Source organism: Emydura macquarii, unplaced genomic scaffold (genome assembly GCF_026122565.2).
Source record: "Emydura macquarii macquarii isolate MOO-44397 ecotype Brisbane River unplaced genomic scaffold, CSIRO-AGI_Emac_v2 contig_1451, whole genome shotgun sequence".
Lineage (NCBI taxonomy): Eukaryota > Metazoa > Chordata > Testudines > Chelidae > Emydura > Emydura macquarii.
The window spans coordinates 3,951,808-3,965,345 of record NW_027131588.1 but is presented as its reverse complement, the minus strand read 5'-3'; positions in this window follow the sequence as shown (position 1 = coordinate 3,965,345).

The window sequence follows — 13,538 nt, the reverse complement described above, 5'->3', positions numbered from 1 at the left end:
CGTTGCTTATCCTGTGGTCCCTCTTTCTCTTTACAACTTGCCCTGTGGCCAGGCCAGATACCCCTTCTGGGGTATCAGCGCTTTGGATACTGCTTCCGACAGTCTTCCATTCCTCATCCAGGTCCTATAGCACTTCTTAGGGGCTTGTAGGGGAGCCTTTATCAACCCATAACTTCAGGTTCTATTCCAGGGACCCTATAACTAGGGATCCAGATCTGCTTAATCTCAGTCCTTGTTGTGATTTCCCTGGGCTCCCTTGTATCCACCTCTCTATCTCTGCATTTACCACCAGAAGTTCTTCTGCTCCCCATGGCTACTTCACCTCTGTTGGCCTCTTACCAGGCCCTAATCCCTATGGCTTATTCCTCTTCTCTTCTCTTCTCTTCTCTTCTCTTCTCTTCCCCCCCCCCATCCCTATTCAATGCTCTTTCCCTCTAGAGAGTGACAACCAGCCCTTTCCTACAGCCTCTTGCCACCTGATTTTATAGTCTTAGCTCAGCTATCCTCCCATCTGGGCTTCATCTGCAGTTAGACCTTATCAAGCCCTGATTCCATCCATATGCATTGACTCACTCAGGGCTTGTGTGGGGCAACCACCACATCATGCCCCTATCCCCATTGAAGTCAATAAGAGCTGGGGGAAATTGACATCTCATGGAAGGCATTCAGCATCCCACAAGATTGGTCTCACACACACACACATACACACTCATGTATTGTATTTTACTGCTAGTATGACATATGTGCATTGTGCAAAGTTGTCAAACATTTTCTGTTACCTTTTCTAAACATTTATGTAATCATGCCATAAATGTTTAAACATTTCTACAGAAATTTACCAATCTTTTGAACAAGTATGAATTGAGGATGTGACTGAAATGGACATTTCCAAAATTGGGGCCTGATACTCCACTGTCTTGCACTGTGTACTGTCATTTATACCCAGGAAAAATAGGTGTAAAATTCTGATTTGGCAACATTTTATACCAACTTCACACATAAGCAAATGACTACCCAAGTTCAAAGCAGTGAAGAATCAGGCCCAATGTACTTACAGTATCTTTAAACATCACTTAATTTGATGGTTAATATTTTATCACCAGAATATTGAATTTTTACAATAATTTTGGGCAGTTGATAAATACAAAGCGATGCAGAGTTAATGGGGACTTAAATCACTGCAGTGCTATCTTCAGAATTTGAATCCATAATTGGCTGGTCTTGGAGAAGGTTTCTTCTCTGGCATGCTTTGGTCTTTGAGAGTTCTACAGTATCACTGACAGAAAATCTGGAAAGGGGGAAAAGACCAACAGCATTATATTATAATCAGCTCCAAGGGAGTATTTAGGTTACAAATTTGTAAGCGGTTATTTTCAAGGTTGATGGCTGATTAAGGGCCCAAACTTGAAAGTCCCTTTGTCCATTGATTTAAAGGGAAGTTTTTCCTGTCTAAAACTGAAGAATTGGGTCTTTTTAAAAAAAAAAAAAAAAAAAATCATTGCCAGTCTCATAGTACTTAGAAGCCTAAATATTTACAAAAAGAAATTGGAATGAGTAAACAAAGCAATCAAGCACAAAATATGCACACAGAGCTAACAAGGAAAATCTATAAATTCATCAATGAAGTCTCTGAATAGCTAGCTTATAAAATGTTTCTGGTAGCACTTTGGGGAGATTTTAATCTGATCAAACAAAGCCAGAATAAAAAGTCTGTTCTCTAATGAATCTATGAACTATCCCTCGAGAGCAGAAGGATGGAATCCTGTGCTTCATTTTGGTATTAAGGCTCATCCAGGTGGCTAGCCAAAGTAATATGACCCATAAAACCCACCCAATCGGCCTACTGTTAGTGTGGAGCATGCACAACTTCAGCTGAAGTCAGTGGAAGCTTTGGGTGCTCAGCACTTTGGAAAAATCCATCCATGAATCATTCTGTGGTAGAAACAGACCTAATGGGCCATATAATTTTTAAAAAATGAAGCCAAGGCTAATAGGTTTTAAGGCCAAAAGAGAACACTTTGATCAGCTGGTCTGACCTCCTGCATAACACAAGCCACAATATTTCTTACTAATTCCTAGTTAGAGCCTATTCATGATTGAACTAGCTTGTGGTTTGTACACATGCATAGTTTGTGCACAACAGCTGAGTGTTCATCTGTCCAAGCAGCAACTGAACCTCATCATTCAAATCCCATGACTGTGGGCACAAATGGCTAAGTAGATCTCTAATTACTGTAGTCATTTGTGCATGCAGTCATTGGTATCCCACTTGTCACAGGAGTCTTCCATTTGATTTCACCCAATTTCTGTTGACCCCCTATTTAAGTCAGTGGGCACTGCAGTGCTGATCACCTACAGTGCCCACTGATTTAAATTGGAGGTCAAGGAGAATTGGGTGCAATCAAATGGAAGACAAAGGTCGATATGGGTACTCAGCATTTCCAAAGAGCAAGCTTTTGTAACATCATACAAGTGTAGGAATACAATTGGGGCATGCACTTGTCTGTATTTTCACATATGGACTTTGAGCCTCAATTCTAAAGTAACTGATTTCCTGATTAAGTGGATCTTCCCCGTTTACAAGCATATTGGATTCACCATGGCTTGTTTCTCCTGCGTTGCTGTCTTTGCTGCTCTCAGTTGCAATAGTTCTGTGAGGGAAAAAAGGTAGAGGAGGTGATCCAAGACTTTTAGCTGGAGTTTAATGTGTGGTCCTTAATGAATATGTCAATCAATTTTTTCCTCATAAAGTTAACATACAAAGTGTCACCTATGTTTGAACCCTGGACATAATTTTTGTCATTTTCTTCATTAATCAGAAGCCCCTGGGTAAGTCTTTGGGAGCATGAGCATCCTAGGCTGATTGAGGAGCTGCTATTGGTTAGATGAGAGAGGAGGAGGAAGAGATGGAATGATGCATGACTTCCCCCAGGAAAGAATAGATGGCATTGCTGTTGCCACCCTACCTTATGGTTTTTGCTGGTCAGAGAGCAATGTTCATTTATGCCAATCCAGACTGGCATAGAAACCTTCTGGTGGCATGCATATGGCATCCACAAGCTACAATCCCTTAGAACCAGTGCAGCCCACTCTTTGGGCGATAGAGTTTCTGGCTTAGGGCAGTTGGTATGAAACCTGGGTAATTTGGGGCCCTTTTTCTTTTTAATGGAGGCTACATAAGCAAAAGTATTTTTAAAGAAATCTTGGTGATAGTACGAAGTTTAAAAAACATTACGTTAGAATAATGTCTCTGATTATAACAACTTTAGTTTTGATCAAATATTTGGATGTAAATACTGTAATGGTTGAAATTGGTTCTCTTCAGTATTTAATATTTTAATGATGGCCAGAGAGCTTTAATTTCAGGAAGCAGTGTAATATTCTCATGAAGGCTAAACATACAGTGTCTCAGATGTCTGGAGAGGCCAGGGTGGCAACAAGGGTGCCATTCAGTACTTTTTGGTTTGAAAACATATGATTGATTTTGTTTTTTACTTGCCTGCTTTCTTACCAGGCCTGTAATTGGAAGTGATGAAATATCAAGAGCAAGTCTGTGTTCCCAAGAATCAAGCCCTTTTTTTCATATTGTAAATTTGTATACAGTAGGATGGAAAAACTTTTGGGTGTTTATGTGAAATGAACCAAACTTCAGCACCATTTCCAGATCTCCTATACCTGAATCTCACCATGGTTAATGACCCATTTGTCCTTGTAGCAATGAAATGCCATTTCTAGAAACAGCACTGCTTTTGAGTTTCAAAAGGAGCACAGCTTCCTGAAATGCTGATACAGGGATTCAAGGCAGACAAGTCAGTGACAGCCATAAGAGGTTTTCAAGTTACTTTAATGTGTCATATGCATCTACAAATATGTTTCAGGCCCCGATCTTGACAGCTCCAATATTTTAAAAGCTCATCACACTTTCTTTTTCTCTCAGTTTCCACTTTTTCCTTTAGGTACTTTTGAAGGCAACTTTGGAAACCAAGAAAAAAAAAGTGACACCTCTGGCTATTCACAGCACAGAACGGGCTTTTTCACATGCAACACAATGGCTAGTATTCATTGATGCCAGTATATGACAGCATAATTATATAATCTCCTGTCACATGTTTCCATGCTGTTAGGGAAATATGCTTGTCAGTGAGGTTATGGATCCTGTGGTTTTGTTGTTGTTTGCTTTTATAAAAATTGCCATTTTTTCCCTCTTTCTCCCCTGATGTCAGGTTATTTGCTAAAGGAGTGCTGCTCCTCCTTCACTCTTCATCTCTGCCTTATTTGTCTTTGTTTACTTCCATCTTTCTTGTTCTGCTTCTTTTGACCTCATTTCTCCTTCTGTTTGTGCTTTTACTACTCCATCTTTGTATTCTAACGTGGGTCTTTGTGTCCCTTACGATCCGAAGACCTTTCTTTTGACCCCAGGTTGTTTCTCACTGTCTGTCTCTGAAAGTGTCCTGAAACTCTTCTTTCTGCTTCGAAGCCACGTTGTGTGCGCGTGTGTGTGCGTGTGTGTGTGCACGCATACGTGTGCACGTGTGCATGTTTAACAGAATGGTCTCTCTGGCCATTCTGTGTCTTTCATTCCTGTCGACCTGGCTCCTAAGGCTCCCTCCTTCCCTAAACTGGGCCTGATTCTCATCACATTAACACCATAGTTAAGAGTGACAGTTGATCCTCAGCTCACGTCCACTAAAATCAATGGACCTAAACCAATTTAAATCAACTGAGGATTTGGCCCATGGTGTTTAAAAGCAATATAAGTTAGATCAGTAAGAGGCTCTAAGGGAGTCCGCAGTCCCCATACTGAACATAGACGGAAGGGGCAGGAGAATTTCTCCTCTTTACAAGCAAGCAGTTTGATCACACCCCCATGCAGCTGCCAGAGCTGCCAATCATGGAGGCAGGCACCCAGAGCTGCAACCAATATTAAAAGCAAGATCTTTTATACAGGGGGAGAATACAGAGATGGAAGAGGGGGCAGAGAGGCCTGGGATAATAAAGGTGTGACAGTCCCGTACCAGGCAGCCTCCATCATATTACTTCATACACCTTATCTTTTTCATATCCTTGGACCAATATGGCTACAACATCGCATCCAGGAAGACAGCCAGGAGACTGCAACCCCCAAAATTGAATGACTTTCAATGGCTACTTGGCTCCTGACTTCTTTGAAAATCCCTGCCTCCCAGAAGCCTTTGCACAAGCTTCAGTTCTGGAAGTCCATTTATAATTTATGCAGTCTAAACAGAGATGTAATTCACATAGTTATTCACTTAGAATATGAGAACATCCATCCCAGAACACATGAAAAGGCATATGATTGTAAGGATATATTCCCATATCTCTCTTGTTGCTCTGAAGCTGTAGCCTAAAGGCTTATTAAAGGTCATCATTAGGAAATAGATCTCTATTTGCTCTACTGATGCTGAGTAGTTAGTGAACCAAATTTACCGCTGCAAGTAGACCATCTTTTTAGTCTTCACTAATTCTAGTGGGCTGGGATTTAGTTATACATATGTATCTCTATTTACTTTGTATTGCTGTGTATTTTTAATTTCTTTGGCATTTTTTATTCACTTTATTTGGTACATTGGTTTTGCAAACTAAAGGAGTGAATAAGAAATGCAGAACTGTGTGCATCTCCTTTTACTGTAAAATGTGCAAGCATATGTAGAAAGTATATACAAAATATATAGATTACCTCATTTTTCTTTTTCTAGCACATACTAAACAATACATAGTTAAAACAACGGTCTCTAGGACTAGAAAGACTGCTGCAGCAATTACACCAGTTTTCCATGTTTCAAGAGCAAACACTGGAGTCTCGTTAGCAGATCCTGTGAAGGAAGAAACACTCCATGTAGTTATTACGAGTGATGAAATGGCATAGAAACAAAACCACTGACATTAATAAGACTCAGTGAACTAAACCCCTGTTCTCTGAATTGAAAAGGAGAAGACAAGGAGAAGACACTGTCAGAAACCTGTTTCTCAGTTTAGCACACATGATGCTACAGATACATGATGTTTCAGACCTTATTAATGTTAAATATCCAAAACACAAAGCCATGTACTCATAACTGGGCTATAAAAGTCTAATTTCTCCACACTGCACACATCTAAACCCCATGCTTTTGGCAAACCTACTAAATTGGTGGAGCAGCTGCATCCTTTCCACCATTATGATCCATAAAATATCTAAATTGCTTTAATTTTAAAGTGAGGGTGCCAGTCTCAGACGATGTAAGTGGGCAAAGCTCCATTGACTTCAATAAGAGATGGAGTTCCTATGATCCCATTGGAGCTATGGTGCTTTATACCTTATGAAGATTTGGGTTATTAATGTCTAAGTTAATCTTTTGGATTGTTTTTATTTAAACACCAGGCTCATTTATTCTGAAGAAAAAAGGTAATATATAAAATAACTTCATTCTTTATTCTGTATTGTTATCCATCGTAATTGTTTTTCCTCTTTTATTCTGGGGAAAAGGCTAAATAAAGAACTCCATCTCTCAGGGCTATCAGACAGAATCAGAAATACCAGTCCCAAAGTTTAAGAACAAAAAGACTCTTCTGTCTACAATGCTTTTGCTCATTTCTAATGTGGATCATTTTTTAAGGTTTTGATATTGATTGGAGAGATTCACACAGCGCCATGTTTCCCCTCTCCTTAGGTCAGTATTTTCACTTATGCTGAGTAGCTCTTCACTTCACAAGACTTCAGTGGGACTACTTATATATGGTAAATTAAACTAGCACTGATCAGTCACTTCTGTCTTAAATGAAATCTCCTGCCACACACACAGTAGCATTGATTGTTGGCTTTTTCCCCTGTCAAACTGACTTTAAGCTCTTACCTCATAAAAGTGCTTGATTCTTCCCATGTTGAAGGAAACAACAGAATTCCTGTTAACATGAGTGGGAGCAGAACTGCCTGCTCAAATAATAAAAAACTAAGAAAAAGACTAAATTTTCTTACTATTATATATTCTAGTAAAAGACGTACTAAATTAAATGGACTTCAGTTTTTAACAGTAGCTAATTAATAATCTATGGTGGTTTTTTTTCAGTACTGACAGAACAAAATTCATCTGCAAAGGTACAGATATAACAATATAAAACAAGCAATTTTTAGTCAATCTTTATAAAATGTGTCTGATACTAATTCCATTGAAACAGTGGGAGTTTGGGTCTCTTATATTTAAATTTGTATAATATTGATGATGTCTGGTCAGTAAATAGTTATCCAAAGTTTCTCATTTCTGAAGAAACATTCTTCTCAAGCCATTCAAATTGTGTGTAATAAGGTTGGGTATGATCTAGAGACAACATTGTTCCCAGGACAACTTCTGCAATGTTTAAGTTCAGGAACTTTGGTTCAAGAGTTCACCTTCTTGGCAGAGAACTTGTGTAAGTGATCACAGTCTTTATTACTTTCACCAAGTGCTGAGTTAATGCCTTGAGATAGATCTGGACCTTCAGAATGATGCAATATAGCTGACAAATGGTCGTTTACAGAGGCATGAGTGAGACCTAAAGAAATGTAGCAGATAGGTGTAAATTAAAATTAAGTGGCACTTGTTTAGAAGTTTGAAATGACTCCAAAATAACAGATGTCACCATTGCCTGTGGAGGTTATTTGCATGCTGTGAGATAGCAGTGTTTCACACAAATACTTAACTGACATAAGCACAAGCATTGGCTAGAGCTTCCATAACATAAAAAGATTATTTTTCTTATGAACTGACAGAAAGCTTCAGATGCTGTGCATGCAGTCATGAATTTCAATTGTAAATAATTGTTGATGGAATGTGGCTTCATTTACAGCACATGATAAAGGAAGCAAAAACTACTATAGACCAACTAGCCATATTTATCGTAAATCTGACTATACATACATGACTGTGTGTTGTGTGCATGTATGGCATGGAAAAGAAGGTGAATGGCACTTCCCTCAGGACACCGCAAAGACAGCAGAGCAACATACACTTCTCACACTTTCTGGAGTGCTCAGTGGAATGGCTTGGCTAACTCACCACTTGCTCATTGATCTCAAAGTAACAATTCATATGGACATAAGGGACCCTGTACATATGGGATGGAACTATAGGGATTACAGGCAGCTCATATTTGGAACTGTAGAAGGTGCATCACAGAGCATGGTATGCCTTACTCTAACCTACAGTGTCTTAGGGATCCTACTTGCAGTAAACTTCTTTTCACTCCACCCACAACGAGGAATATAACAAAAAGATCAGAATTTAGTCCTTAGTTTATATAGTTGTGTGTGAGTATTAGTGCCTTTTGGGTTTGATCCTGCTCTATTGAAATCAATGGGAGTTTTGCTATTGACTTCAACTAGAGCAGAATTAAGCCCTAATAAAATAAACTGCCTGACTTTATTGCTCTGTATTTTCCCCACTCATGCCTTTTCAGATTGTATGATCTTCAGGGAGGGGATTCTATTGTTTGTTTGGTGCACTTTGGCCCATTTTGTCTCCTGTAAAGCACTATGTAAACAAGGCACAGAAGGCCAAATTTTCAGCGGGTGGAAATTGCCACAGCTCCATTGACTTCAACTGAGCGACCTCAATTTACACATTTGAGGAGCTTGCCCATGATTTCAATGGAACTATGCTGATTTACACTAGTTGAGGATCTAGTCTTGTATATGCAAACAACAAAAGCATTCTATATATTTTTTCCCTGTGGTATACTGATTGTAGCTTCCCTGAAAAATCATCTTAAAAATTTTGTAAGGAGAAAGATCTGGTATACAACATTGTCATTTCACCTTTTATGCTGGGCATTACAAATGGCTACCAAATATTGGCAAAAGCTTAATTTTTCATGATTTTGTATTACTTGCTGAAGGCTACATGGCATTAGACAAGTAGCTAGCAATCATTAAGCTGTGCAATAAAGAAGCTTAAAAAATATTATAGCCACATTTATGTAGGTGGATCTAATGTCAAAGTAGACAAATTAAATTTATAAAAAAGGAGCTTATAAGAGGTTAATTACTGCTATATATATAAAGTTATTGGGAAATGGAACACTGCAAATGAAAGAAAGTACTTATCTAGTTACAAAGAATTCAATACTAAAGTCCCTCCAGAAGTTTATTGAGCCTGATCCAAAGACCAATGAAGTCCATGTATCAGGTCCATTTTGAGGGTCAGATTCAAACATTTTTACAATTTCAGACATATTTGTACAGATTCTAAGCAGCAGAATTATAAAGGAAAAACAAAAGTTTCATGAGTTATCCAAATAGTCTCGTGAAGATAGCTCACTTGGTTTATATTGGTCTGTTGGTTTCAGCATAGCTTGTGCTATGGTAACTTTGCTTGTAGTATTTCCAGTTACTTCAGATTCAGTTGTTTTTAGATGCATTGGATACCTACACTGAAGGAGCCTGAGAATGATATATTTCCTGTTCATAAAAAAAGGAAGTGTTCATTAACTATAAAAAAAGGTAATGTATCCCGTGCTGAACACTACTCTGCAGTTATGCCTCTGTATGCTGCAATCTCACCAGACCTCACAGCTTAAGCAAGTGGATGAATGAAGAGAGTTAAAACCAGGATGTTTCAGGTGACTCAGTAGGTTCCATTCTTCCTTTCGGGAGAGTACTGAAACATAGCATTGTGTTAGCTATACAGTTGGAAATGACATCTTTCAGATAAGACATACGTGATCAAAGATGCAGTGACACTTTCTGTAAGAGAAAAACTTTTATTTCCAGTGTCCTGGCCAAATTCCAATTTGAACTATATTATGTCTACCTAAAATCTCTTTGCATTTTCAATTGATGAGGATAGTTTTCATCACTTCCTGTCCCAAATTGTTTTGAAGTGTTGCTATTTATTCTTATAAAGGTGAAGTGTTTTATTCCAGTGGTGGATGAAATGTATATACGGCATATAAAATAGAGTCTTATTTTAAGACATACAGAGCACCTAAACTCTAATGGAAAGTGGGAATTGTTATGCTCAGCATCTCCAAAAATGTCACCAATCTTTCATCATAACAAGGTTTGATGTCATGTTTAAAACTTTGCAGCCCACCTAGGGAAATTACCTTCCAAATGACTTCTGGAGTGTATCAATCTCTTAAATTCATACATTAGTAACATTCAAAAAATCTACAAAAAAAATCTGTTTCCCTTAGAAAACTAGTCATAATATCCAAGTAACATATTTAAAACTAAAGGTATTAAACAACATAAGCATATATATTTCAATTTTTCCATTTACTGAATTTTCCAGTTATTGGCTATGTATTTTTACTATACTGCTTGGGTTATCTTTAAAAACAAAATAAATTTAAAAAAATATAGTTTTAACTTACCTTCCAGTTTGTGGATAGTTAAGGATGGCAACACAATGAAACATTTTTTAAGAGAAGTTATCATCATTTGCTCAGGAAATCTTCAAACAGCTCAGGGAATAAGTACATTAAAAAGATCAGGCAGAACACACTCAGCTGTGCCCATTGTGTATTCTAGAAAGTCTGATAAGCAGGTAGACACTAGGGGATCACAGCTTTTAGCAAATTGTGACAATGCAATTTGACTTCACTACAAGCACTGTCCTCCAAAGGCTGTGAATATTGGTCTCTTCTCAAAAGTCAGATTGCCTCCTTCTACCATGAGAAGCCATAGCTGTCAGATGCTGAGAGATTTATTGGCATGTCACAAACACCCTTTAGGACTTCATGTAATCACCACTGTTCACTTGAAGCTTTTACGATAACTTCTGGGAGAATGTGACTGTGCTAGGAGATTAGTTAAATCAAATCTTATACATGACTGATGTTTTCTGATTAATGTAGTTTTGAGCTTTATTCCATTTTGTTCCCTTCATATAAAGTATAACCATCTTAAAAATGTCGCCAAAAAAATCAAATACAGCAAAAGTTAAAGTCATAATCCTGCTGCCATCCAGTTCATTGTGGGTTTATCATTGACTTTAATAGGAGGAAGATAACCCATGAGTAGCTACTTTTATTTAATTAACAACATTTTCAGGCTTAAGTGTTTTTGATTCCCTTTAATTTTGAAGTTCCTTTGAATTTTTCATTTTTTTTTTGAAAATTAGTGAATTTGGATGCATTTCTTATTTCATTTTAAAGTTTAATTATCTTTGTTATATATAAGTAAACTACTTTGCTGTCTGCATTGGGATTGCCAACTGATTTTGAACATGTATCATATTGGTTTTCATTCAGGATGGTACTGAAATCAGCCATCCTCCACTGAAAAGTACACGTGCTGAAATTTAAAAGTATACTGTCTTCATGCAACAACCTTGGAAATATGTACTGATGAAGTGGTGATAGCAAATGGGGGGAGAAAATGTTCACATGTAACGCAAAAGAGTTGGTCCCCAATCAAAATGAAAAATTATCCTTTTTTTTCCAAAACATTAACAATAGTAATACATTTGAGTCACCTTAAAGAAATAAGGAAAATGGATCACGCCTTACTGTCCTAAAGATATCAGCATCTATAAGGGAATAAGCAAATGGGATTGCCTCATGTGCATGACTAGAGAGAACTGCACACTAGATTAAAGAAAATATGGTCAATGACCTAGATACTCCTACCCATTGACTATAATATACTATGAAATAAGTGTATTATTAAAAGGATATTTAATATAGTGAGGACTTAAATGGGGCATCAGCCTTCTGCTGGTGCTTTGCAGAGGGGTGAATTTCAGCCATTCTGGATTTGAAAGGAAGAGATAACAGAAAACTAGATTTGTGTCTCTTATGGATTTCTATGTGAGTCCTTGTTTGCTCTGCTATCAAGTCATATCCTGTATAGGATTTAATTGACATGGAAAGTGTAGTGCAGTTAAATGTTGTTTAACTCATTTCTGCAAAAGGAAAAATAAATAACATACATTTTACCAAAATGTCTGTGTAATCTTGCCACTTTTCCAATGGGTCACAGAAACAACAAATGAAAGCTCCCATTGAGAAGGAAAGACTGGTAAAACAAACTGTAAATAAATCATTTATCCAAGCTTTCAATTTTTCACCTCATCAGTTTATTTTAAAGCACAAAATAAAAATTAATCTTGCATATCCTTCTAATTAATGGCTGTCATGGCAAAATACAGTCCTTAGACAAACAAAAGCATCACTTCAGCACAAAAGTGACAGCTATATCAGTTGTCTTTTGCCTGATATCCGCACAGGAGAAAGTTCTCCTTAACTTCTATGACTGTAGAATTCCCTAAATACAGTGAAGTCAATGCAGTTCTGTTGCAAATGAGGAGAGCTGCATTGAAGGCCTGTGGGGCGGGTCCTCAGCTTGTGTGCCACGTCTGAGCATCTGGTCTAGTTTTTTGGTCCCCGAAATTGATAAAACAGCAAAAATTGTTTCACTAACCTAACTGTGTTCCTAAAACAACACTGTGGATTGGATTTAGCAGAAGGACCTCTGCAAGGCTCTGGGCACAATGTTCTACATGGACACGTAGTAGCCATATTTGACCTTGTTAAGAGACACAGTTAGAAAATGTACAATCAAAACATCATGTAGAATCTCAGCAAGCAATTTAGAGAGGTAAAACACATGGGGGCTGTCCTTTACCAGAACCAACCCTAGAACTTGTTTTTATACTTAGTTTGAAAGAGCCACAGGGTATACCTACACTCAAGATGTACAGGTCATTTCCCGCTCAGGTAGACCTACATGCACTAGTTTTGACTGAGCTAGCACACTAAAAATAGTGTAGCCACAGCAGCATGATGGGCTAGCCGCCTTGAGTCCTGTCAAGTCTTGGAGCATAGGTGGCTCGCCTGTCCTGCCACCCACACCATCGTGGCTAAACTGTTATTTTTAGCACACTAGCTTGATCCAAGCTGGAAATTACACCATCAGCTAAAGCGTAGACATACCCTAAATCTGTCCACCTTCTCTGCATGTTGCTAAGAGCATCTGTGTACTCAGGTGTTTTACTGCTTTCATGCCTTTTTTTCCTTTTCCCAGAAGTGGCTTGCGAGGGAATCACACATTTTACAGAGGAGGAAACTGAGATACAGAGAATTAACTGACTTTTCAAGTTCACATAGCTGGTCAGTACCAGAGCAAGGAATAGAAACCAGGTCTCCCGACTCCTAGTTTAGCCTTATCTAATAGATCCTGTTGGCCATTATTTGACTATAGCCCTACTGAAGCCAACAGAGCACTGCCAAGATAGTACTCTGCACAGGTGCAGTGAGTGCGTGCACGGAGTCAGTTGGAGTAACAGGGCCTTAGATTGTAAACACGGCAGGGAAAGGGCTGTGTCTTTGGAATGTCTGTAAAGCAGCTGGTTAATTTTAGCTGCTAAAAATGTGTTTTCACAACTTTTTTATCCCAACGTAACTGAAACACTTATCTGAAACTGGGTTAGAAATCTCAGGACAAAGCTTATGTTTATGAAAGTTCTTTTTCTGACTGGTTTTAGAGTATCAGAGAATGGCCTGAGTTGCAACATTGTATTTTGTTACTTCAAATTTCACTCATGGCCAAATCCAGAAAA